This window comes from Grampus griseus (genome assembly GCF_964374135.1).
Source record: "Grampus griseus genome assembly, chromosome: 9".
Taxonomy (NCBI): Eukaryota; Metazoa; Chordata; class Mammalia; order Artiodactyla; family Delphinidae; genus Grampus; species Grampus griseus.
In genome coordinates, this window is record NC_139003.1 from 86,229,915 (window position 1) to 86,255,941 (window position 26,027).

General features: G+C 36.3%; 1 protein-coding gene across 1 annotated transcript in view; it reads right to left on the reverse strand.

Moving 5' to 3' along the window:
• Positions 1–26,027, reverse strand: part of RELN (reelin) — a gene marked incomplete at its 5' end in the record, with an annotated part of 523,328 nt that overhangs the window by 345,891 nt on the left and 151,410 nt on the right. The window lies entirely within an intron of this gene.

Genomic DNA, 26,027 nt, shown 5'->3' on the forward strand with positions numbered 1-26,027 from the left:
TAAGTTATCTATGAAAATTTAAGTGTATGAGTATCATTACTGTATTTACTACAGTTTTATTAATTGAACCATTTGATTTACCAATAATTCATACTTCTTGGCCAAATACTGTTATTGTGACACTTTCACACTTAAAAATGAAACTTCCACTTGTGGATTAGCATTATTGGTGGTGGGAAGTCATTCCTGTGAACTGGCAGAGGTGCAACAAAAGTGCCACAAAAATAACAGCTTGGGTAGTTACTTTGTAAGTTAAAATTTTAAACTCAAAGACTAAAACACTGGCACACCAAAGTACGTTACTTTGAAAATCTCCATGAGAAAACAGCAATTTTTTTTAGAGATACTAATTATCCAAGGCCATGCTCATTCCCAACACTGCTGTACTGAAAAGCTCTGTGTAAACGGATCTGAAACAACAAAAATGTATTTCAAAGGTGTTTGATATATAAATCCCCTGATAAAATCTTTCATTAAAAACACTTTGTTTTTAAGTTCAATCATGTATAATGGCTCATAAGTTGAACTGTTATACATCAAGTTCTCCAAAACAGAATAAAAGGCACTTCTGTATGCTCTAGAATTTTATCTTTATTTTCTCAATGTAGAATTAGCAAAAGGGGGCTATAGCTCTCAAGACAGGTATCATTATGCTAAAAAAATTTAAACCACCCTTTATTTTGCATAAAAATATAAAAAGATCAGATGCAGAAAGTTATCTCCAAAACAGAAAAAAAAGCTGTCTTATAGTCGCTTTCCAGAGACTTCTTTCTCTGAAAAGACACACACACACACACACACACACACACACACACACACACACACACACTTGCCAACGTCTTTCCATCAGGACTGATATCATATAGACTCCATATAAATATAATTTTATCTGACACTGCAACCACTCTTCCTGGGACTGCTGCCTGTGAGACCATCACTCTCTTCTCAGTGGCACTTGAGGGGCTTCCCAGAATTTGGAGGATCATGGAAACCACAAGAACCCTGTCTGAAGTTGGAGACAGAGTCCACGATTGCTTCTAGGGTCTACCTCTTGGAATAAAACTGATAACTCACATATCATCATTTTGTAATAACAGCTGAAATTCTATTTCCTCTTACATTTCTTTAATTTGTCTGCACATTGATACCAATTTTGTCACTCTTCTGCTCACTCATGTTTACAATATCATCCTACAATTTATACACATGAAGTCAGCACTTCATTCCCTGGAAGAATCTAGCATACCCATAAACTTGAATATTTCACTGTGAATTCTCACTTCTAGGTGATTTATACGTCCGTGTACTGAGACCAAGGGTAGACAGACATCCAAAGCTGAAGGCCATGGTTCTAAATATGTGGCCAGGCCCTCTCTATTTGATGCAATGCCTTGTTTTTGATATAGCAGTTGCAGAGATAAAGGTGAAAAAGGCATTACCCAGATGAAAAAGACATTATTTTACAGATTATTCTACATGGTTAAAATGGTCAATATTAATCATGCTCACATTTGTGTGTGTATAATAAACTATGATGTCTAAGAATCAGTCTGTAGGATTTCCTTTGGGAAAAGCTCAAGGATATTTATATTAAGAATTTACTTTCCCAGTAAAGACTAATTAGAATATGGAAGAAGGGATAGACAATGACAATGCTATAAAAAATATAATTAAGAAATAGAAAAGTGTATGTGTCATCACTCATGACAATTTTAAAGGCTCTACTACGGGCCTATAACCATTAAATAATTAAGAATTTAGAAAGTGAATATTTATATAATATAATAAAGCCACTCTCATTTATTAGTGAAATTTACATTCTGTATGTTTTCCTTACACAAGAAAAAATGGGAATGTTACATTCAAATTATACATCTGAAATAACAAAGATATTTAAAAATATATAAACATTAGACTAAGTGGCTCAGTCACTACCAACAAGTTAGTTGCAAGGCTATGCATTCCAGGGAGCTTTGGGAAAGGGACTGAATGTGTTGTTTTCAACTGAATTAGTTTGCTTTATAAAACAGACATTTAAAAGGCATTTAACAATGGAACAAAAAATATTGCAAAGTGAGAGACGATGTTTTCTTTTTTTTTTTTGAGACGATGTTTTCTTAAAGTGATGACTAGACAGAACAATGATAAGGAAAGTGACATTTATCTTAATCTATCAATAACTATCAAATATTATTCTATAGAACTACTACTGTTAAAAGTTGAAAAGTTAACTACAGTAAGTCTTTGTGATGCCAGCCTTAGTACAAAAATCATATGATGTTATTTTAATCAGGTTGACTTCACAGCTTAACTTTTCATTTTAATGTAGTTGACTTTATAGTTTAATATGAAAATAATATATTTTCATAATTAGTAGTGTGCAAAGAGCATTAACTATAAAGTTGTTCATCATAAAGCTGTTACAGTAGTGGACACTGGAAACATGCAAAATGTCCATAAACAAGGGATTGATTAAATACATTATAGTACAGCCATATAATAGAATACTATCCTGATAATGTTGTAGATGGATGTTTATTAGGAAAACATTTACAGTGTAACACTAGGTTTAAAACAAAGCTAGATTAGAAAATAGAATGTATGACAGAACCTCAATTTTATAAAAAATAAAATTGAACACATATATAAATCTAGAAAAATATACCCCAATATACTTAGTATTCTTATTTGTGAGGTAGTAGGAGCATGCATATGTGTGTGTGTGTGTGCATGTGTGTGCACACGCACGCACGCATGCAGGGGCACAAGTGTCAAGGTGCATGTATGTGTGTATACAAACATAGGTATTCACCTAGCTGTAGTTTTAAATGCTTTCTTCACTACATGAGCATTGCTTTCACAATTATAAAATAAAATTATTTTAAAACATTTAAAAAGAAGTCGTTTTTATTGTCAAGTTTAAGAAGAACAAAGCCTGTCTGCAGCATATATTTATTTACTGTCATTCTTTTAAATTGTAAGTCCAAATCAAGGCATTTTTGCATTCTCACTCAAACATAAAATACAGAAAGCCAAAAAAAATTAACTTGACATTTTTACAAAAAACAGTGTCTGAAACAAACAATTGGAAGGAAAAAAGGATATATTCCAAGTATAACGCTTGGATTAAAAAATATATCTATTTTTTAAAGTTCGATTTGAAGTTACCAAAGGGCAATATGGAGTTGAAATTACAGAATAAATACTCCTTGAGAGAAAACTCTGATTCCCTTTGATCTTCAAAGAGGTCATCTCATGCTCCAAGTGAGCTGTTGAGAAATCTCCCCTTGCTATTTATTTGTATGGGATACCTGATTGCACAACATACCTAAGATCCATTGTACAAAAATTTTAAAACCTATGTTTCAATGGCAAAATATAACATTTTAAAATCAGGAATTATTTCTCTTGCATTGATGATTTACTACAGTTATTTATATTCTCAGTTTCTTCTAATAGATTTCTATTTTCCTGTAAGTCCATAAATATTGCTTTAATTCCCTGTATCCAAGATCTTTAAACAGAAGCAGACACTAAACCCATTCTATTTATAAATTCTGATGATATATAGATAACATAGATTCAGTTGTTCATCTATAAGATATACAATATAAAGATCCTTGTAAAACTATCCATTTCAACATATTTTTAAAAATTTCTCTACTATGGCATTTATTACCAACTAGAAAGTCTGAAAAATATCAAATATTTTATTTTAAATTTTAGAGTTAAATGTTACCATTTAAAATGCCCTGAGATATATTTACTTAGATTCTTTATCAAAGTATAAAAATAGAAATAGCATTTAACTTTAACACCAAAAACTAATGAATGTCATGGTTGGTATAATATTTAAAAGACTTTATGTTTTCACCTAACATGATTCTAGGTACATTTTTCTGTTCCATTTTTCCCTCCCCCACACAAAATGATTCCATGCCAAATCCCTTAAATTCCTCTTTTGAAGTTTAAAATTAATTCCCATGGTTACTCTTCTATAATCTCCCATCTTTCTGAAAATACAAAATATGCTCATACTTTTTGAGAAATCAGATGAAATCCCAAATATCCTATGAGTATGTATTACGCTTTTAAAAAGAAAAACCACACACTCATTCTCTAAAAAACTATTCATCAAGGAATATAATTCTGTAATTAATACAAATGAGGTAACAATTTGCTTTAAGTGTCCATTCATAATTTTAAATCAGTGTTAAATTATAAAGAACTTCCATGGAAATACACAAGACATATACATTGATACTAAATGAAATTCATTATAAGCAGCTCTATTACACTGAATGGCAAATGAATTCTTAGTAATGAGGCACTTGATGTGTTACCGAGAACTGGGATTGACAAGAAAACCACTTAGCTCACTTTGTAATAATATTATAGCAAGTTACTGATAAAGCACCTATATTTTTCAATTTGGAAGAAAAACTTTAAAGAGGATGATGTTTTACCTAACCTTTTTAATATAGTCTGCTTCCTGTACAGAGTTTTCAAAGGTTTTGCTCTTTTATAAGCTCATCTTGCCCATACCATCAGAAGTCTATAAGAGCAGATGCTGGAATAATTAAAAACCTATCACTATAGACTCTTCCATCACATCACAGACTAGGAAAATGAAGGCGGTTTATGGGTGCCCTTGTCTCACTTTATCCACCTCTTCATGGTTGAGGTGTAAGCTTTAATGTGCATCCTTGCACCTCTCCTCCATCAGGAAGCCTGTCTCTGGGGATCACTTGCAGAAAATAGGACACTGAGTCCATAATTAAAGTAATCTCTTTCCAGGCAGATGCTGCAGTTGGCTCTGTTATCACATATTACAAAAGCCATCTTGAGGGCTATAAAATGTGCAGCAAATAGCTTTGGAGATGAGAAACAGCAATTTTTCATCTAATTTTGATCCATAGACATGTAAGCACTGTGTTGCTACTTTTTGGTTTTAAGCCAAATAACTATTATGGTTCTGAGATGAGCCAGGCAGTAACCAAAATTAAAGAATACTTTAGCTTTTATCCTCAAAGTGAGGAAAGCTCTTTTGTAACCATCTTTGCACTTAGCAAATAAGGATGCCATCTCATATCTGAGCATTAATGCCTGCAGGCAGATTTAGAAGAAAGGCTTATGTAGCTTAGCTTTACAGCCATACTTTCAATATATTTGCTTAAGTTAAAACCAGGGGTTGATTAAGGGACCAACCATCTTATCTCCTTTGCAACTACAATGTACATTTTTAATTAGAAGCATTTCTACTGTTTATCTTTCGTATAATATTTTAGGGCATTGCTCTTTGAAATACATGTCAGCCCAGATAACTAATATGTTCATATTATTCATAATCTCTTCTATAAATACCAGTAGTGGAGACAAATGGTGGAGATTTGACTAACACATTTTTGTTTCCAGCTTACGACTTGTCAGTGTGGGTAAGCAAAACCTGATCTCAATATTGTGAGGTGCTAAATGGAGATGGAAATAATTTTGTTTAATATTTATTTCTCAGTGTTAAACATGACAACTTCTCAATACGAACTGATTCAATTTTAAAAAAGGTGATCTTAGAACTCCAGAAAATATGTGGTTTAAATATTTTTATTTCCTCAAACTGCTTTTTTCTTTTTAAAAAAAATTTTAACAGCAAAGTTTTATGTAGACTTGGGCCTTTCAAATTAAAATGTCATACCAGGGTATATGCCCAGTAGTGGGATTGCTAGGTCGTATGGTAGTTCTATTTTTAGTCATGTACCACAATGTTCATTGCAGCTCTATTTACAATAGCCAGGACATGGAAGCAACCTAAGTGTCCATCGACAGATGAATGGGTAAAGAAGATGTGGCACATATATACAATGGAATATTACTCAGCCATAAAAGAAATGAAATTGAGTTATTTGTAGTGAGGTAGATGGACCTAGAGTCTGTCATACAGAGTGAAGTAAGTCAGAAAGAGAAAAACAAATGCCGTATGCTAACACATATATATGGATTCTAAAAAAAAAGAAAAATGGTTCTGAAGAACCTAGGGGCAGGACAGGAATAAAGATGCAGATGTAGAGAATGGACTTGAGGACATGGGGAGGGGAAAGGGTAAGCTGGGACGAAGTGAGAGAGTGGCATGGACATATATACACTACCAAATGTAAAATAGCTAGTGAGAGGCAGCCACACAGCACAGGGAGATCAGCTTGGTGCTTTGTGACCACCTAGAGCGGTGGGATAGGGAGGGTGGGAGGGAGACGCAAGAGGGAAGGGATATGGGGATATATGTATAGCTGATTCACTTTGTTATACAGCAGAAACTAACACAACATTATGAAGCCATTACACTCCAATAAAGATGTTAAAAAAAGAAAAAAGAAAAAAAAGAAACTATGAAAATAAATAAATAAATAAAATGTCATAACATAAAGTCAGATGCCACCAGTACATGCCTGGAAGTTTAAATAACATAGTATAAACCCTAATTTTCTAACATGATCTTCTGGTACTTTTGTGCGTTAAGGCATTTTTTCATTCATGTATTCATGCATTCACTCAACCATCCAACAAATAATTTTTAAAGAATTTTTTTGCTCAAATAATTTTATAATACTACTTGCAAGTGAAATATTAGAAAATATGTACTCAGTATTCTGCCACCTCAAAGCCAATTTTCAATTTTACATGTTTCTTTCAGCTCTGTGTATATGCATGTTATTTTGTTTTTAGGTAATTACTTTGTCCCTAGCATTATTAACTTTTGCTTGCTTTGTCTGATATTAATATAGTAACACCTGTAAATCAACTATACTTCAAAAACCAACTTTCTTTTGGTTAATATTTTCCTGGTATGTCCTTTTCCTTCTCTTTCCTTTTAATGCTTTTGTGCCATTATGTTTAGGTTTGTCTCTTGGAAGAAGTATATTGTTGGATTTTTGAAATTGCCTTCTGAAAGTCACAGCATTTTAGTTGGTGAATTTAATCTGTTTACATTTATTGTAAGTATATATGTGTGTGTGTATGTGTGTATATACACATACACACATATATATAATACCTACATGCTTATGTTATCTTATATTACATTTCACATTCCGATGCTTTTTATATTTGCCTTTTCTCCTTTCTTCTGGTGGATTAAGTTTTATTTAATCCTTTCCCCATCCCATCCCCTATTTTGGAAGTTACACACTTATTTCTGTTCTATACATTTATGTTTCTAACAATCATCCTTAACTAAGCCTTCAGTCTTCTTCCAGAATAACTGGAGGACCTTAGAAAATGTTAATACTGATTTCCCTTATACACTGATGTTGCTTAGTATTTTGGTTATTCTTTGCCTTTAAATTCTATCCTAAAATAGTTATTGCTTTATATTATATATATAAATTTATTTGTATATTCAGTGTTCATTTAGAATTTCTAACATGCTTACCAATGATTATTTATTATTGGGTCACACCATAATTTCATGCATCCTACACCTTCTGAGTTTTTCTTTTTACTAAAGCACATTCTTTTAAAACTTGCTTTAAAATGATGTCTATGTAGTAAAAACAATTAAACCTTATTTCTTTGAAAATGTCTTTATTTTGTTTTCACACTTGACTGATAATTTATGAAGGTACAGAATTCTGGGAAGATAATTATTTTCCATCCTCACTTCGAAGATACTGTTCCACTGTCATCTGATGTCTCTTGCTGCTGATGAGAAAACCACTGCCAGACTAAATTTACAGGTTATCTGCTTTTTCTTTTCAGTTGTCTTTGAGATTTTCTCTGTCTTTGACATTCTGAAGGTTCACTATGATCCATATCATTGCTAATTTATTTTATTTATCTTGACTAGATTAAAAAGTTTCATATCTTCCTTAATTCTAGAAAATTCTCCTCCATGATCTCTTGAAATATGCTAGTCTTCATTCTTTCTATTTTCCCCTTCTAAAACTTCTATTAGATGCTAATTTATTAACCTGGTGTTCTGTACCAGGACAAAAATGTAAAATTAGACTCCTCCCAAGCTGAGTTTTTGTTTCCCATGAGTGACTTATTTTTACCAAAGGCTCCAGTCAAATGACAAGCTTCTTTGCTGTTTTCCCAGATAGAGTTGGATAATATTTTGATACTCTAGGCTTCATGTAATAGGCCCAGTTCCTGCTCCCTCTCCTCTCCCATCTCATGGCAATAGCTACAGGTCCCACTCAGGTTAAAACTCTAGACGTGGGACCTATATCCAGGATTAAAATACCCATAGGCCACCACAATGTGGGATGCCACTTCCTGATCCAACTCTGATAGCTCCTTTTTTTTCCAGAATTGTGTGCTTTCTTTTTCTTTCAAACCAGTTTTTTAATATATTTTAAATGTTTACTCATTTTTTCCGAAATTTCTGTGTGATTTCAGCGGAAAGAGTTTTTGCCATGCCAGCTCAGGGTTCCATGATGCCAAAAGTCCTCTGCAAACATAATTTTAATGTGCCTGAAGTTGTAAAAATAACTTTTTTATGATTTTGTCATTTAATATTCTAAGCATCTCCCAGGTTGCTATACTGTCTTCCATAATTACTATTTTAAAAGTGACATAGAGTGGTAATACAGAATAGTAGTTAAAAGGACATGTTTTGGATCAAAACAAACCTGTCTCTGAGCTCTTCAAGTTCTTCCTTCAGTAATGATTCTAGGAGAGGAGAGGAATTTAGTAGCCTGCCTGGTACACAGGTACTCACTAAATGGAAGTTGCTATTTTTACTACTACTATCATTATCACCATCATCTTCATCATCATCAAATGGTATTCCAAATTTCATTGTCACTCATTTTCCTATTAATGATGATTAGCCTTCCAGACCAGTTAATTTTAAATATTAGGTACATGGTGGTAGATTTTCATGGCATAAGGGCATAATGGAAAAGGCTCAGAACTTAAAACATTATGGCAGGGGATGGGGGGAGTGGTGGGTTGGCAAGGTCAGAGCAGGAGCTGAGGCCCAGGGGTGGGGGCAGAGAGAGCCCAGGGCAGCCAAAGAGTAGCTCTGAGGCCTGAGCTCTGTATGGGAAGGTAGCCAGAGGAAATCCTCACCTGTCACACTTTGCCTACCATTGCCCACAAAGTTAAGGACCATAGAAATTGCTGCACTGACAAAAAAAATTAAAATGAACAGTTTGGTAACTAGCTTTTTACATATAACTGCCCTACTTGCTCAGGTTAGCAGTTATGATAATTCAAGTTCATAGGACAACTGCAAAATCTTAGCTTTACTTTACTCCTTCTGTATGTCCTTTGAAGTACATGGTTACATTCTGCAAATGTTAAGATAACATTAGAGGAAAAAATAATTCATTTGATCCTCTAAATCAGTGCTGTGCACTAGCACTTTATTTTTTTTTATTTTTATTTATTTTTATTTAACATCTTTATTGGAGGATAATTGCTTTACAATGGTGTGTTAGTTTCTGCTTTATAACAAAGTAAATCAGTCATACATATACATATGTCCCCATATCTCTTCCCTCTTGCATCTCCCTCCCTCCCACCCTCCCTATCCCACCCTTCCAGGTGGTCACAAATCACCAAGCTGATCTCCCTGTGCTATGCGGCTGCTTCCCACCAGCCATCTAGTTTACGTTTGGTAGTGTATATATGTCTATGCCACTGTCTCACTTCGTCCCAGCTTACCCTTCCCATGCCCCGTATCAAGTCCATTCTCTAGTAGGTCTGCATCTTTATTCCCTTCTTGTCCCTAGGTTCTTCTGACCATTTTTTTTTTTTTTTTTTTTTAGATTCCATATATATGTGTTAGCATATGGTATTTGTTTTTCTCTTTCTGACTTACTTCACTCTGTATGACAGTCTCTAGGTCCATGCACCTCACTACAAATAACTCAGTTTCGTTCCTTTTTATGGCTGAGTAATATTCCATTGTATATATGTGCCACATCTTCTTTATCCATTCATCTGTTGATGGACACTTAGGTTGCTTCCATGTCCTGGCTATTGTAAATAGAGCTGCAATGAACATTGTGGTACATGACTCTTTTTGAATTATGGTTTTCTCAGGGTATATGCCCAGTAGTGGGATTGCTGGGTCATATGGTAGTTCTGTTTTTAGTTTTTTAAGGAACCTCCATACTGTCCTCCATAGTAGCTGTATCCATTTACATTCCCACCAACAGTGCAATAGGGTTCCCTTTTCTCCATTCCCTCCCCAGCATTTACTGTTTGTAGATGTTTTGATGATGGCCATTCTGACTGGTGTGAGATGCTAGCACTTTCTATAATGATGGAAATGTGCTAGATCTGTGCTGTCCAATACAATAGTCACTAGACATATGTGGCTAATAAGAACTTGAAATGTGGCTACTGCAAGTGAAGAAATGTATTTTTAATTTTATTTGACTTTAATTAATTTAAATTTAAGTAGCCACATATAGTTACCACGTTAGAAAGTACAATTTTAAACAAATTTTAGAATATGTGTGTGTGTATATGCACATATGTGTATGTATATACATATGTACGTATATACACATATAGCCACATGTATATATATACACAAATATACATCTGTATATAAATATACATATAATGTATATTCAGATAAGTCACAGAGGACAAGATAAGTTCTTTAAAAAATTCTTATCTGGAAGAAGCAATCAAAATTTTATTTCATATTTGTAATAATGTCTTAATATTCAGAGATTTTACTAAAAGCAGAATTAAAATGCTTTTGCTGGTATGTATTATCCAAGTGACTAACTATATTGGCAAACTGTGGAGTTGTTGTTGCCATGAGAAAAGCTTATTTACCTGTTTCCCAGACATTTTCGTCATCACTACTTTTGACTGTGTAGGCAGTTTAATGAAAAGGAAATAATTTCACATTTGGAGCTTCTAAAACTGGTTCCATCAAATTCTACTAATAGAGAAATAACTCAAATCTCTGCCCACATCTCATTTAGGAAATTTCTGTCAGATATTGAGAACTCCTAATAATTGTAATATGTAAAGCTTTTAGATTTACTGATTTCGATCTTTCTGCTTTCACAAGTGTTCCGTGTGTTTTCAAGTAAGAAGTGCCAAGTGGAGTTGTAATCCCATCTAAACCACAAGGCCTTGTAATAAGAAGCATCTCATGGATTCCAAACCTCAGTCCATTTACTTAAGTACCCTCCACAAGGTATGATTCCATTACAGGAATGGAAGGGATGAAGGGAAGGACGGATTTGCCACATAGTTTTGTTTTGTTCTGTTTCTAGACTTAATATTAGGAAAAACTACTATTTCTATATAAAAAGAAAAGAAACAAAAAAAAAATCACTAACAACTACTGATATTTACTGTGGGACAGAATTCCACAGATGCAGGTCCATCTTTGGGCCCTAGTTAAAAATACTTCATTACTGAAGTAGACAATTTTCTCACTATAAAGCAGTTCTACTTCTCTGTTGGTCTTAAGGTTTTGATGCAAAGAAAAGTGTCATAGTGAGATTCCAGTAGATTTCCCTAATATACCCAGTGCCATTTACACAGAGGCTTTTTACAAGAAGGAGACACAGGAAGGGAGAGAGGAGACAGGAAAAAATGAAGGGAATGGTTCTACTTTTTTAATATCTGTAAATTTTTAAAAAATATGTTGTATAATTAATATAACAAAAATAATTTCTTCACACCTTCTTGGTGATTAATGGATATATTTTATCTCAACATTTTACCATACTCCCTAAAATTAAGGATTAAATCCCCAGGAAGCACCTTGACCTCATTTACCAAAATGTTGATAAATAAGAACACACATTAGTCCCTGAACTTAGATTATCTCCTTGTCCAAGCCTAACTGGCTATTTAACTCTGATGAAAAACAGGCCTATGGGGAAATGAGAACTATCAGGCTTCTAGCCACTCACTTTTAAGGGTAGATAATTTTTTTTTTTATCCTGTCATTCAAAGGTATGTTTTTGAGCATCACTGAAATCATTGTCTCAAGTTGGGGAATGTCTGTTTAAAAAAACAAAACTGGACCATCAGAAAAAATCAACACACTTATGACTTAGGAGATAGATGAAATTCCTCCTTTGTAAAACAGCATAGCTGGTTTTATCAAACAGTGTGGATACGATCATTTCAGCCTTCCATGAGCAGTAATTTATCTTTGCAGTAAGCTATGCATAACCTACAAAGTAAAATAACATTTCTGTGTATCAACTGTTAGCATCCTTATCTATAGGCATGAATGCACTCCCCATAAATGCACCCATGGGCAAGTTCCTGATCTTATTTTAAATGTTTAAGTAACAAGGCAAATATCTCCAGTGTTTTCTTCTGATTGATGGGAATAAATGGGCAACCACGCTATCTTTCATGGGAATCATCCAGAAAGACTAGAATGGCTCTCATCAAAAATTAAAGGCATCAGAGATATACTCAAGGCAGCATTTCAAATCTCTGCCTCAGTATTACTTTGAGCCTGTTCAGTGTTCAGAAAGTACCAGTGTCTTCAATCCTCTAAAATGATTTTTTGTCTTCTTGCTAGTGTACTTTTAAAGCCTCTCTAGGAGAATCTTCCTTTCAAATATCAAATGTTCAAATATGGTCCACCTGTATACCTCTTTGCTGCCCTGAGTTCAATTCTTTGTTGTTGCTTCAGTATCTTAAATAGAACATTGCTTGCTTCATTCTGTTCTCAGTTGTGAGGGAGTTCACTTAAGGTTAAATCAGCATTAATTTAGGCACAAATCTGATCTTCTTTTTGTTCCATTTTTATTCTAATATTATCCTAGCATCTGTCCAATCAGTTTAACTTAAATCTAACAGTATTCAATTTTGCCTTTAATTCACACATTCTCTCCCTCTATGCAATCCCCTTGTGACAAGGGATGGGTATAATCAGGACCCAAAGAATGAACCTACATCATACATATCAAGATCAGGCCTATGTTTGACATATGAGTCTACTGTGTTCTCCACATTTCAGAAGTTTAAATCAGTGCCTTAGGATATTTGAATGAGTTAGATAATATTATAATATCTCATACAGAGATAGATTTCAAAATGAGGATAGGAAACACATGTTGTCACGTTAAAAAGTTTGAGAAATTCTGATACCCCATTAAAAACTCTAATTTTCATCATATCAATATCATGGGTATTTTATCCTATAAAATAGGTGATGATTTTAGAGGCAAATGTAGTAAAGTGGCAAAAATCACCTGCTTGAAACTGGACTGTCTTCTAAATCCAGGCTGTGTCAATCACTAGGTGAGTTATGTTAGGCAAGTTATATAACATCTCTGTACTTTGATTTACTCATCTGTAAACTGAGAAAATAATAGCACTTCATAGAATTACTGTGAGAATAAAATGGGTTAAAAGATGTCAACTACTTAGAACAGTGACTGGTGCGTTGTATATTTTCAAAAATATTAATGAATTTTGCAGTTGTTATTTTATGGCTTTCTTTTCTTTTTCTTTTTTTTTTTGCGGTACACAGGTCTCTCACTGTTGTGGCCTCTACCGTTGCAGAGCACAGGCTCCAGACGCGCAGGCTCAGCGGCCATGGCTCACGGGCCCAGCTGCTCCGCGGCATGTGGGATCTTCCTGGACCAGGGCACGAACCCGTGTCCCCTGCATCGGCAGGCAGACTCTCAACCACTGCACCACCAGGGAAGCCCTAGCCTTCTTTCCTTGTTAGTTTCTCACTAACTTTTCGGGTTAGAGGCCCTGAAACTAACTTTCTCACTAACTTTTCGGGTTAGAGACTTCCTTCCATCCTTTCTTCCCTCCATCCCTACCTTTTCTCCTCCTCCTCCTCATCCCCCCCACCCTCTTCTCCTTCCTCTTCCCTCTTTTCTCTCTGTACCACCTCCTGACCCTTGGGAATTTTTTTTTTTAACTTATATCCAAAAACTTCAGATAATTAAGCTTACTAATCATTAAAGACTAATCAAATACAAAAGTAAATACAAACTTACTGTCATAAGATCTGCATACTAAGCAGATCTCTGGATGAACTTATCACTTAAAATGTAAATGTCATCAACTGGTGTCAAAAAACTAATGACAAAATAACTTCAGTTATTATTTGATCCATTTGATATATCTGTACCAGTACAACCAGCAACTTTATCCTCAGGCCATCCTCTTCTCTGTGTCTCTCACTTGATTATTTTTAATGGGAAAGGCAGTAAAAAGACAGTCCAGGGAAGACCTTCAAGATGGCAGAGGAGTAAGACGTGGAGATCAGCTTCCTCCCCACAAATACATCAGAAATACATCTACATGTGGAACAACTCCTACAGAATACCTACTGAACGCTGGCAGAAGACCTCAGACTTCTCAAAAGGCAAGAAACTCTCCACATACCTGGGGAGGGCAAAAGAAAAAAGAGAGACAAAAGAATAGGGACGGGACCTACACCTCTGGGAGCAAGCTGTGAAGGAGGAAAGGTTTCCACACACTAGGAAGTCCCTTCACTGGTGGAGACAGGGGGTGGGCGGGAGGGAAGCTTCAGAGCCATGGAGGAGAGTGCAGCAACAGAGGTGCAGAGGGCAAAGTGGAGAGATTCCCACACAGAGGATCGGTGCCGACCGGCACTCACCAGCCCGAAGGCTTGTCCGCTCACCTGTAGAGCCCATGCTCCACAACAAGAGAAACCACTGCAATGAGAAGCCCGTGCACCAAACGAAGAGTAGCCCCTGCTCTCCACAACTAGAGAAAGCCCGCGTGCAGCAACGAAGACCCAACACAGACAAAAATAAATAAATATATAAATAAAAAAAGTAAAATACATTGTCATAATTGTAAGATGCCATCAAATGTAAGACGCAACTTTAGAGATACCAAAATGTAAAAGAAACTTCTGTATTTTAGAATCAATGAAATATGTCATTAGTTATTAAGAAATATTTATTGACTATACTCAATATTTTGTAATAACCTATAATGGAAAAGAATCTGAAAAGGAATATATATGTAATATGTATATATGTATGTATGTATATATATATCTGAATCACTGTGCTGTACACCTGAAACTAACATGATGTTGTAAATCAACTATACTTCAATAAATAAAAATAAAGCAAGAAAAAATATTTATTGAGGACTTTCTATTATCTATAGTTCAGTATTAAGAACTATTAGATATATAAAAATACCTAACACAGTCCCTGACCTTGGGGGATTTCAAACCCAGTTAAAAAAGAAAAAACACATGTGAAAAATTAAATAATGATATGAATTAACTAATGATATGAAAACCTCATACAAAATACATTACAAAAGCATATAACCCTGGTTGAATTTTAATTTCTAAAAAGTAATTCTCCCTACCTTAAAAAGTAAAAGCTTTAGTTTTGGAAGTTAGAAAAGAGAGAATCAGAGTATATTTATATTCAAATGCCATAGGTGGTTGTTTTATTTTATCTTTGTGAAATGTTTACATTAATGTTGAACATTAGCAATCCTCTTCAAGTACTACTGGGCACATACTAATTATAGATATTAACTCTTACATATACCTCTACTGAACACATAATAAATACTGTAGTAAGAAACAAAGGTAAGAAATTGCAAGACTTTAGTTCAGAAAACTTCAAATGAATTGTTCAGTGGTCCACGTTCAATCATCAGTTTTCCTGTACTCTCTCACAAACTAATTAGGAAAAGAGATCAACAAAAACATCTTGCCCACATAGGAAGCAACTACTCTATGTAAGATTCAACATAGTCATGGCTTACAATAAGCAGAGACTCAAACATTTATTAAGAATGCTAAAAAGTGCAAATTGCATCATCAAAATTTTATTATGAAATACAAGTGAGGGTGTCTAAACTTCTTTGTAATCAGTAAAAATTACTTCTAACCAAACTGTATTTTTTTTACCAACTGCTAATAAAACACTGTTTGGGGCTGACTTAAAATACCTACATTATGCTTGCCAAGTCACTTCTGACTATAGTTTGGTTTCCAATATTACTGATACCAAAAAGAGGATACCCTAGATGACAGATATTTTTTTTAAAAAAACATGGGAACTAAAAATATATATTTCTCCTCCTACCATAAATCAATACTAGAATGACAATGTATTAAACTACAATGTTTCTCAGACTTCTCTGGTAAGAATCACCTGGAGGGTGAGTTTAAAATATAGATCCCCAGACCCCCTCTTCTGGAGAATATGATTCTCTGGGACAGGGAATTTGTATTTTGGCAAATTCCCCAGCTAATTATTGTCAGAGAATGTGTGGATAAAAACACTAAGGTAATACCTTTCCAGTACCTTGGTTATTTTTTTTAATACATTAATGTATAAAAAAAAAGAAGCATTAACAGATATAAAAGCACTGGGACTTTGAGCACTTAAAACCAGTTGATTTGGAGGAGCGCAAATCAGACATATCAAGAAAAAAACCCCAATATTTGTCATTTTCAAGATCCATTTATCTTTTATAGGTAAGAAACTATATGACAAACCTTTCTAAGTATTTAGCAATGTACTTCTCTGCTCTTTTTTTTAATGTTTATTTATTTATTTATTTTCTTATTAGTCATCCATTTTATACACATCAGTGTATACATGTCAACCCCAATCTCCCAATTCATCACACCACAACCCCCACCCCTGCCACTTTCCCCCTTTGGTGCCCATACGTTTGTTCTTTACATCTGTATCTCAATTTCTGCTCTGCAAACGGGTTCACCTGTACCATTTTCTAGGTTCAACATATATGCGTTAATACACGATATTTGTTTTTCTCTTTCTGACTTACTTCACTCTGTATGATACTCTCTAGATCCATCCACGTCACTACAAATGACCCAACTTCATTCCTTTCCATGGCTGAGTAATATTCCATTATACATATGTACCACTTCTTCTTTATCCATTCATCTGTCGATGGGCATTTAGGTTGCTTCCATGACCTGGCTATGGTAAATAGTGCTGCAATGAACATTGGGGTGCATGTGTCTTTTTGAATTATGGTTTTCTCAGGGTATATGCCCAGTAGTGGGATTGCTGGGTCATATGGTCATTCTATTTTTAGTTCTTTAAGGAACCTCCATACTGTTCTCCATAGTGGCTGTATCAATTTACATTCCCACCAACAGTGCAAGAGGGTTCCCTTTTCTCCACACCCTCTCCAGCATTTGTTGTTTGTAGATTTTCTGATGATGCCCATTCTAACTGGTGTGAGGTGATACCTCATTGTAGTTTTGATTTGTATTTCTCTAATAATTAGTGATGTTGAGCAGTTTTTCATGTGCTTCTTGGCCACCTGTATGTCTTCTGTGGTGAAATGTCTATTTAGGTCTTCTGCCCATTTTTGGATGGGGTTGTTTGTTTTTTTAATATTGAGCTGCATGAGCTGTTTATATATTTTGGAGATTAATCCTTCATCCGATGATTCATTTGCAAATATTTTCTCCCATTCTGAGGGTGGTCTTTTCATCTTGTTTACGGTTTCCTTTGCTGTGCAAAAGCTTTGAGTTTCATTAGGTCCCATTTATTTTTGTTTTTATTTCCATTACTCTAGGAGGTGGATCAAAAAATATCTTGCTGTGATTTATGTCAGAGTGTTCTTCCTATGTTTTCCTCTAAGAATTTTACACTGCCTGGTCTTACATTTAGGTCTCTAATCCATTTGGAGTTTATTTTTGTGTATGGTGTTAGGGGTGTTCTAATTTCATTCTTTTACAAGTAGCTGTCCAGTTTTCCCAGCACCAATTATTGAAAGACTGGCTTTTCTCCAGTGTATATCCTTGCCTCCTTTGTCATAGATTAGTTGACCATAGGTGCGTGGGTTTATCCCTGGGCTTTTTATACTGTTTCATATATATTTCTGTTTTTGTGCCAGTATCATATTGTCTTGATTACTGTAGCTTTGTAGTATAGTCTGAAGTCAGGGAGTCTGATTCCTCCAGCACCGTTTTTTTTCCCTCAAGACTGCTTTGGAGATTCAGGGTCTTTTGTGTCTCCATACAAATTTTAAGATTCTTTGTTCTAGTTCTGTGAAAAATGCCATTGGTAATTTGATAGGGATTGCATTGAATCTGTAGATTGCTTTGGGTAGTATAGTCGTTTTCACAATATTGATTCTTCCAATCCAAGAACATGGTAGATCTCTCTGTCTGCTGGTATCATTTTTAATTTCTTTCATCAGAGTCTTATAGTTTTCTGCATACAGGTCTTTTGTCTCCCTAGGTAGGTTTATTCCTAAGTATTTTATTCTTTTTGTTGCAATGGTAAATGGGAGTGTTTCCATAATTTCTCTTTCAGATTTTTCCTCATTAGTGTATAGGAATGCAAGAGATTTCTGTGCATTAATTTTGTATCCTGCAACTTTACCAAATTCATTGATTAGCTCTAGTAGTTTTCTGGTGGCATCTTCAGGATTCTCTATGTATACTATCATATCATCTGCAAACAGTGACAGTTTTATTTCTTCTTTTCCAATTTGGATTCCTTTTATTTCTTTTTCTTCTCTGATTGCCATGGCTAGGACTTCCAAGACTATGTTGAATAACAGTGGTAAGAGTGGACATCCTCGTCTTATTCCTGATCTTAGAGGAAATGCTTTCAGTTTTTCACCATTGACAATGATGTTTGCTGTGGGTTTGTCATATATGGCCTTTATTATGTTGAAGTAGATTCCTTCTAAGCCCACTTCCTGGAGTGTTTATCATAAATGGGTGTCAAATTTTGTCAAAAGCTTTTTCTGCATCTATTGAGACGATCATATGGTTTTTATTCTTCAATCTGTTAATATGAGGTATCACAATGATTGATTTGTGTATATTGAAGAATCCGTGCATCCCTGGGATAAATTCCACTTGATCATGGTGTATGATCCTTTTAATGTGTTGCTGGACTCTGTTTGCTAGTATTTTGTTGAGGATTTCTACATCTATATTCATCAGTGATAGTGGTCTGTAATTTTCTTTTTTTTGTAGTATCTTTGTCTGGTTTTGGTATCAGGGTGATGGTGGCCTCACAGAATGAGTTTGGGAGTGTTCCTCCCTCTGCAATTTTTTGGAAGAGTTTGAGAAGGATGGGTGTTAGCTCTTCTCTAAATGTTTGATAGAACGCACCTGTGAAGCCATCTGGTCCTGGACTTTTGTTGTTGGAAGATTTTTAATCACAGTTTCAATTTCATTACTTGTGATTGGTCTGTTCATATATTCTATTTCTTCCTGGTTCAGTCTTGGAAGGTTATACCTTTCTAAGAATTTGTCCATTTCTTCCAGGTTGTCCATTTTATTGGCATACAGTTGCTTGTAGTAGTCTCTTAGGATGCTTTGTATTTCTGCGATGTCTGTTGTAACTTCTCCGTTTTCATTTCTAATTTTATTGATTTGAGTCCTGGCCCTCTTTCTTCTTGACTCTGGCTAATGGTTTATCAATTTTATCTTCTCAAAGAACCAGTTTTTAGTTTTATTGATCTTTGCTATTGTTTTCTCTGTTTCTATTTCATTTATTTCTGCTCTGATCTTTATGATGTCTTTCCTTCTGCTAACTTTGGGTTTTCTTTGTTCTTCTTTCTCTAGTTCCTTTAGGTGTAATGTTAGATTGTTTATTTTAGATTTTTCTTTTTTCTTCACGTAGGCTTGTATAGCTATGAACTTCCCTCTTAGAACTGCTTTTGCTGCATCCCATAGGTTTTGGATCGTCATGTTTTCATTGTCATTTGTCTCTAGGTATTTTTTGATTTCCTCTTTGATTTCTTCAGTGATCTCTTGGTTATTTAGTAACGTATTGTTTAGCCTCCATGTGTTTGTGTTTTTGTACATTTTTTTCCCCTGTAATTCATTTCTAATCTCATAGCGTTGTGGTCAGAAAAGATGCTTGATATGATTTCAATATTCTTTAATTTACTGAGGCTTGATTTGTGACCCATTATGTGATCTATCCTGGAGAATGTTCCATGTGGACTTGAGAAGAAAGTGTAACCTGTTTTTGAATGGAATGTCCTATAAATATCAATTAAATCTATCTGGTCTCTTGTGTCATTTAAAGCTTGTGTTTCCTTATTTATTTTCATTTTGGATGGTCAGTCCATTGGTGTAAGCGAGGTGTTAAAGTCCCCTACTATTATCGTGTTATTGCCTATTTCCTCTTTTATAGCTGTTAGCAGTTGCCTTATGTATTGAAGTGCTCCTACGTTGGGTGCATATATATTTATAATTGTTATATCTTCTTCTTGGATTGATCCCTTGATCATTATGTAGTGTCCTTCCTTGTCTCTTGTAACATTCTTTATTTAAAAGTCTATTTTTATCTGACATGAATATTGCTACTCCAGCTTTCTTTTGATTTCTATTTGCAAGTAATATCTTTTTCCATCCCCTCACTTTCAATCTGTATGTGTCCCTAGGTCTGAAGCGGGTCTCTTGTAGGCGGCATATATATGGGTCTTGTTTTTGTATCCATTCAGCAAGCCTGTGTCTTTTGGTTGGAGCATTTAATCCATTCACGTTTAAGGTAATTATTGATATGTACGTTCCTATGACCATTTTCTTAATTGTTTTGGGTTTGTTTTTGTAGGTCCTTTTATTCTCTTGTGTTTCCCACTTAGAGAAGTTCCTTTAGCATTTGTTGTTGAGCTGGTTTGATGGTGCTGAATTCTCTTAGCTTTTGATTTCTCCATCGAATCTTAATGAGGTCTCTGCTGGGTAGAGTAATCTTGGTTGTAGGTTCTTCCTTTTCATCACTTTAAGTATATCATGCCACTCTCTTCTGGCTTAGAGTTTCTGCTGAGAAATCAGCTGTTAACCTTATGGGAGTTCCCTTGTTTGTTATTTGTCGTTTGTCCCTTACTGCTTTCAATAATTTTTCTTTGTCTTTAATTTTTGCCAACTTGATTACTATGTATCTCGGCGTGTTTCTCCTTGGGTTTATCCTGTGTGGGACTCTCTGCACTTCCTGTACGTGTGTGGCTATTTCCTTTCCCATGCTAGGGAAGTTTTCGACTATAATCTCTTCAAATATTTTCTCAGGTCGTTTCACTCTCTCTTCTCCTTCTGGGACCCCTATAATGTGAATGTTTTTGCATTTAATGTTGTCCCAGAGGTGTCTTAGGCTGTCTTCATTTCTTTTCATTCTTTTTTCTTTATTCTGTTCCCCAGCAGTGAATTCCACCATTCTGTCTTGCAGGTCACTTATTCGTTCTTCTGCCTCAGTTATTCTGCTATTGATGCTTTCTAGTGTAATTTTCATTTCAGTTATTGTTTTGTTCATCTCTGTTTGTTCTTTCATTCTTCTAGATCTTTGTTAAACATTTCTTGCATCTGCTCGATCTTTGCCTCCATTTTTTTCGCGAGGTCCTGGATCATCTTCACTATCATTATTCTCAATCCTTTTTCTGGAAGATTGCATATCTCTACTTCATTTAGTTGTTTTTCTGGGGTTTTATCTTCTTCCTTCATCTGGTACATAGCCCTCTGCCTTTTCATGTTGTCTATCTTTCTGTGAATGTGGTTTTTGTTCCACAGGCTGCAGGATTGTAGTTCTTCTTGCTTCTACTTTCTGCCCTCTGGTGGATGAGGCTATCTAAGAGACTTGTGCAAGTTTCCTGATGGGAGGGACTGGTGGTGGGTAGAGCTGGCTGTTGCTCTGCTGGGCAGAGCTCAGTAAAACTTTAATCTGCTTGTCTCATGATGGGTGGGGCTGGGTTCCCTCCCTGTTGGTTGTTTGGCCTGAGGTGACCCAACACTGGAGCCTACCCGGGCTCTTTGGTGGAGCTAATGGTGGACTCTGGGGGGGCTCACACCAAGAAGTACTTCCCAGAACTTCTGCTGCCAGTGTCCTTGTCCCTTGGTGAGCCACAGCTGCCCCCCGCCTCTGCAGGAGACCCTCCAACACTAGCAGGTAGGTTTGGTTCAGTCTCCTATGGGGTCACTGCTCCTTCCCCTGCATCCTGATGCACAGCACTACTTTGCACGTGCCCTCCAAGAGTGGAGTCTCTGTTTCCCCCAGTCTTGTTGAACTCCTGCAATCAAATCCCGTTAGCCTTCAAAGTCTGATTCTCTAGGAATTCCTCCTCCCGTTGCCGGACCCCCAGGTTGGGAAGCCTGATGTGTGACTCAGAACCTTCACACCAGTGGGTGGACTTCTGTGGTATAAGTGTTCTCCAGTTTGTGAGTCACCCACCCAGCAGTTATGGGATTTGATTTTATTGTGATAGCACCCCTCCTACTGTCTCATTGAGGCTTCTCCTTTGTCTTTGCATGTGGGGTATCTTTTTCAGTGAGTTCCAGTGTCTTCCTGTCAATGACTATTCAGCAGTTAGTTGTGATTCCAGTGTTTTCGAAAGAGGGAGTGAGAGCATGTCCTTCTACTCCGCCATCTTGAACCAACGTCCAGTTCCTTGGTTATTTATCAGCATCTTCCAATTTTGTTTTTGGTTTGGGGAGTCCCTGATTTGAGGCTGATCACCTCTGCAGACTCTGGACTTCCTGCAAAGCTGAGGACTAGATCCAGGACTCTGCATGCTCATAACAACTGTTTTCAGGAAATTATTACTAACCTTATATAATGGGTGGGAAAATTAAGTCTCAGATTCACTTGGCCCATACCATGTATTTTGAGGGCACCCCCCAAAAAATACCTACATTATTTATCAGAAGAGAATACAATTTGATATCCCAGCAACAGTGAGGCCATAAGCCATCAAATATCATTTTAAAACAGGTTAAATGAGTAACTATATCTATTTGGACATAGGCAGTTCTGTATTGCTGGCATAGATTTAATTTGTGTTCTTTCAAAAAAGTAATTCTTGTTTTAAATGAAGAAGTTATGCATGGCAAGAATTTAAATTACCCTGACAAGTGCCAACATGAGTAAGATAAAGCATGCCAAAAGAAAGAGTCAGAGCTTACTATTAAACTAAAGAAAAAGACAACATTGTACATCAGATACAGCTGGCCCTCCGTATCCCCGGATTTTGCTTCCATGGTGGGTTGAATCTCTGGATGAAGAAACCACAGATACAGAGGGTCTGCTGTACCATGCCGTTTCACATACAGGACTTGACCATACATGGGAGGTCCTAGAACCAATAACCCCCACCCTCCCAGGATACAGAATTCAAAGGGCATTTTCTGTGAATTCTATGTATAATTCCTTGAGCCAACTGTGGAGGAATCACGAAGAAATAAGAATTTGCCCTTATCCAATCTAATCTAATAGAAAAGGCAAGAAATTAACTCAAATAAATATAGAGTAAAATATAGTCAGCATTATAATAGAGTTACAAGCAAAATGTGACAATACACATCACTTCTGTTGCTGATGTCTTAGAAGCTTTACAGAAGATTTTTTAAGAATGCCAGCTTGGAGAGAGAGGCATGGACATATATACACTACCAAACGTAAGGTAGATAGCTAGTGGGAAGCAGCCGCATAGCACAGGGAGATCAGCTCGGTGCTCTGTGACCGCCTGGAGCGGTGGGATAGGGAGGGTGGGAGGGAGGGAGATGCAAGAGGAAAGAGATATGGGAACATATGTATATGTATAACTGATTCACTTTGTTATAAAGCAGAAACTAACACAATTAACTAAACTAACTAACTAACACAATATAACTAAAGCAATTATACTCCAATAAAGATGAAAATAAATAAATAAATAAATAAAAAGAATGCCAGCTTGAAGAAAGAATAGGAATTTAACAATTGAATTTGAGAGAATAAAGCGTTCTAGGCTAAGGGAAAAGCATGGCGAAAGAGAGGAAGTCATGGAATGTATAGGGAATTGTGGGAAGTACTGCCAATTTGTGCCCATCAGGAGGTGCAGGCTATGGGAGACGAGAGAAGATGATCAACAGCAAGATTTGGAAGAACCTTGAAACCAATGTCCAAGGGCTGGCCTTTAGAAGGAAGTCTTAGGATATCCAAGTTTTGAGCACTTGTGCCTTAGAAAGATTAACTGGACAACAATGTGCAAGATGGACTGGATGGAAAATAGGCTGGAGGTGAACAGACCAGTTAGGAAGCTACTGCAATCATCTTAGCAAGAGGTACTGGAAGGAAAGGGTTCAAGTGTGAAAAACTTTCTGAGGGAGAAAATGACGGGATTAAATGTCAACCACCTGGGTGGGATGAATCTCACGTTTGCAGCCTGAGTAACCCAGAGCAGTGGTCCCCAACCGTCTTGGCACCAGGGACCGGTTTCATGAAGACACGGGGGGGTGGGGGGAGATGGTTCAGGCAGTATGCAAGTGATGGGGAGTGATGGGGAGCAGCAGAGAAAGCTTCGCTCCTCACCCGCTGCTCACTTCCTGCTGTGCGGACTGGTTCCTAACAGGCCGCTATCAGTCTGCGGACTGCGGGGGGTTTGGGGACCCCTGACCCAGAGGATAGGCAGAGAGAGAGTAGATAATCAGTGATGTGATATAAACCCTTGACATTCAACTGTGTATTATTAAGGGAGAAGAAAAGGTAGTGGTAAATTTTGGAGTATGCAGGTTTTATGGGATTTTGTTGTCTGAATAGAAGGTTGGAATAGAACACTATTCAAGATGAATTCCAGCTCTGTTTCACCTGACTGCCCATAGAATAGCTGTTTCTGAACTGCCTTTGACCTTGTTCCATTGGCCTACTCGTCCATTCAAGAAATATTTAGTAAATGCTTACTGTGTGTGCAGAGACTGTACTAGACAACTGGGGCAAATCAGTGAACAAAATAGAAATGCATTCTTGCCTTCAAGGAACTTGCATTTCAGCAGGAACAATCACACAATAAATAACATACATAATTAAATAAATGAAGTATATCATGTGTTAGAAGTGAACAAAGGGCTATGAGGGAAAAAAGAGACGACTAAGAAAGATGAGAAGCAGTGATTGTAAGGCAAGGGTAGGGGAACAATCTATATTGAGAGATGTCACAAGTCACAGACTTTGAACCGTAGTTCAGAGTTTATCTAAGGATGCTGTTGGGACATTGCTCACTACATTTCCCTGTTTCCTCTTAATGAAAGCAAAGGAGAGATTCAGTAGGTTTCTATAGAGTTCTGACTTCTTACCACCATGAATCAGCTAACTGATCACATTTTCCTCTTGGCACTAGTGGCTAGAAAGCTAAAAGCTAAATCTCTAATCTGTGGTCTTCTTCTAAACCATGTATGGAGCCTCACAGCATTTTTTTGTACCTGTTTTCATCTTATTTTCTGAATATCATTTTCCTATTGCCTTGATTTCTTCACATACTTTTATCTTATTGTGTATTTTAATCAGCTAAAATCCAATTTAGATCTCCTGAGGTATAAATAAATATGCAAAAATAAACTGCTAAAATTACTTTTTTTTTTTTTTTTACAGTTTTGGCCTCTTTTGACACCAAAATGAGAGGCTTTAATGTTAAATCTGTTAAAATAATACATTTAAATAGTGACTGTATATGTAACCTCATGAGAGGTATATTTGTAACCTAGCCGGACCCTATGGGGCCTTCCCAGGACAGACCACCCCATGTGCTACACCTGTCTCTTACTTGTAGAAAAACTTTAGCCTCCTAGGCCTTCCCTGAGTGCCAAAGCATAAATTTAACCAGAGAAGTAAGAAAATACGGAAACAAAGGCAAACAGCCAAGCAAGACAAAATTATAATAGTTTAGTCAAGGACCTTTAGTTCCTCCTCAAGGGCTACAGATAATATTCTGAGCCATGTCCTCTGAGCTGCTGTGTAGATACTGAAACCCCCACCAGGTGGTTAACTGTATGCTGCCCACAAACACCTTGACCCCACACCAGCTGGAACCAGAGGTTGATAATATCAACTCCTGTTTACCTCGCCATCAACCAATCAGAAGAATGTCCATGAGCTGATCACGTACCCCACAACCCTCTCCCTCACCCTGTCTTTAAAAAACCTTTCCCTGAGAGCCACTGGGGAGTTCAGGTCTTTTAAGCACTAGCTGCCTGGACTCCTTGTTTGGTGCCCTGATATAAACACTGTACTTCCCTTCACCACAAGCTGGTGTCCACAGATTGGCTTTACTGTGTGCAGGCGAGTGGACCCAAGTTTGGTTTGATAACA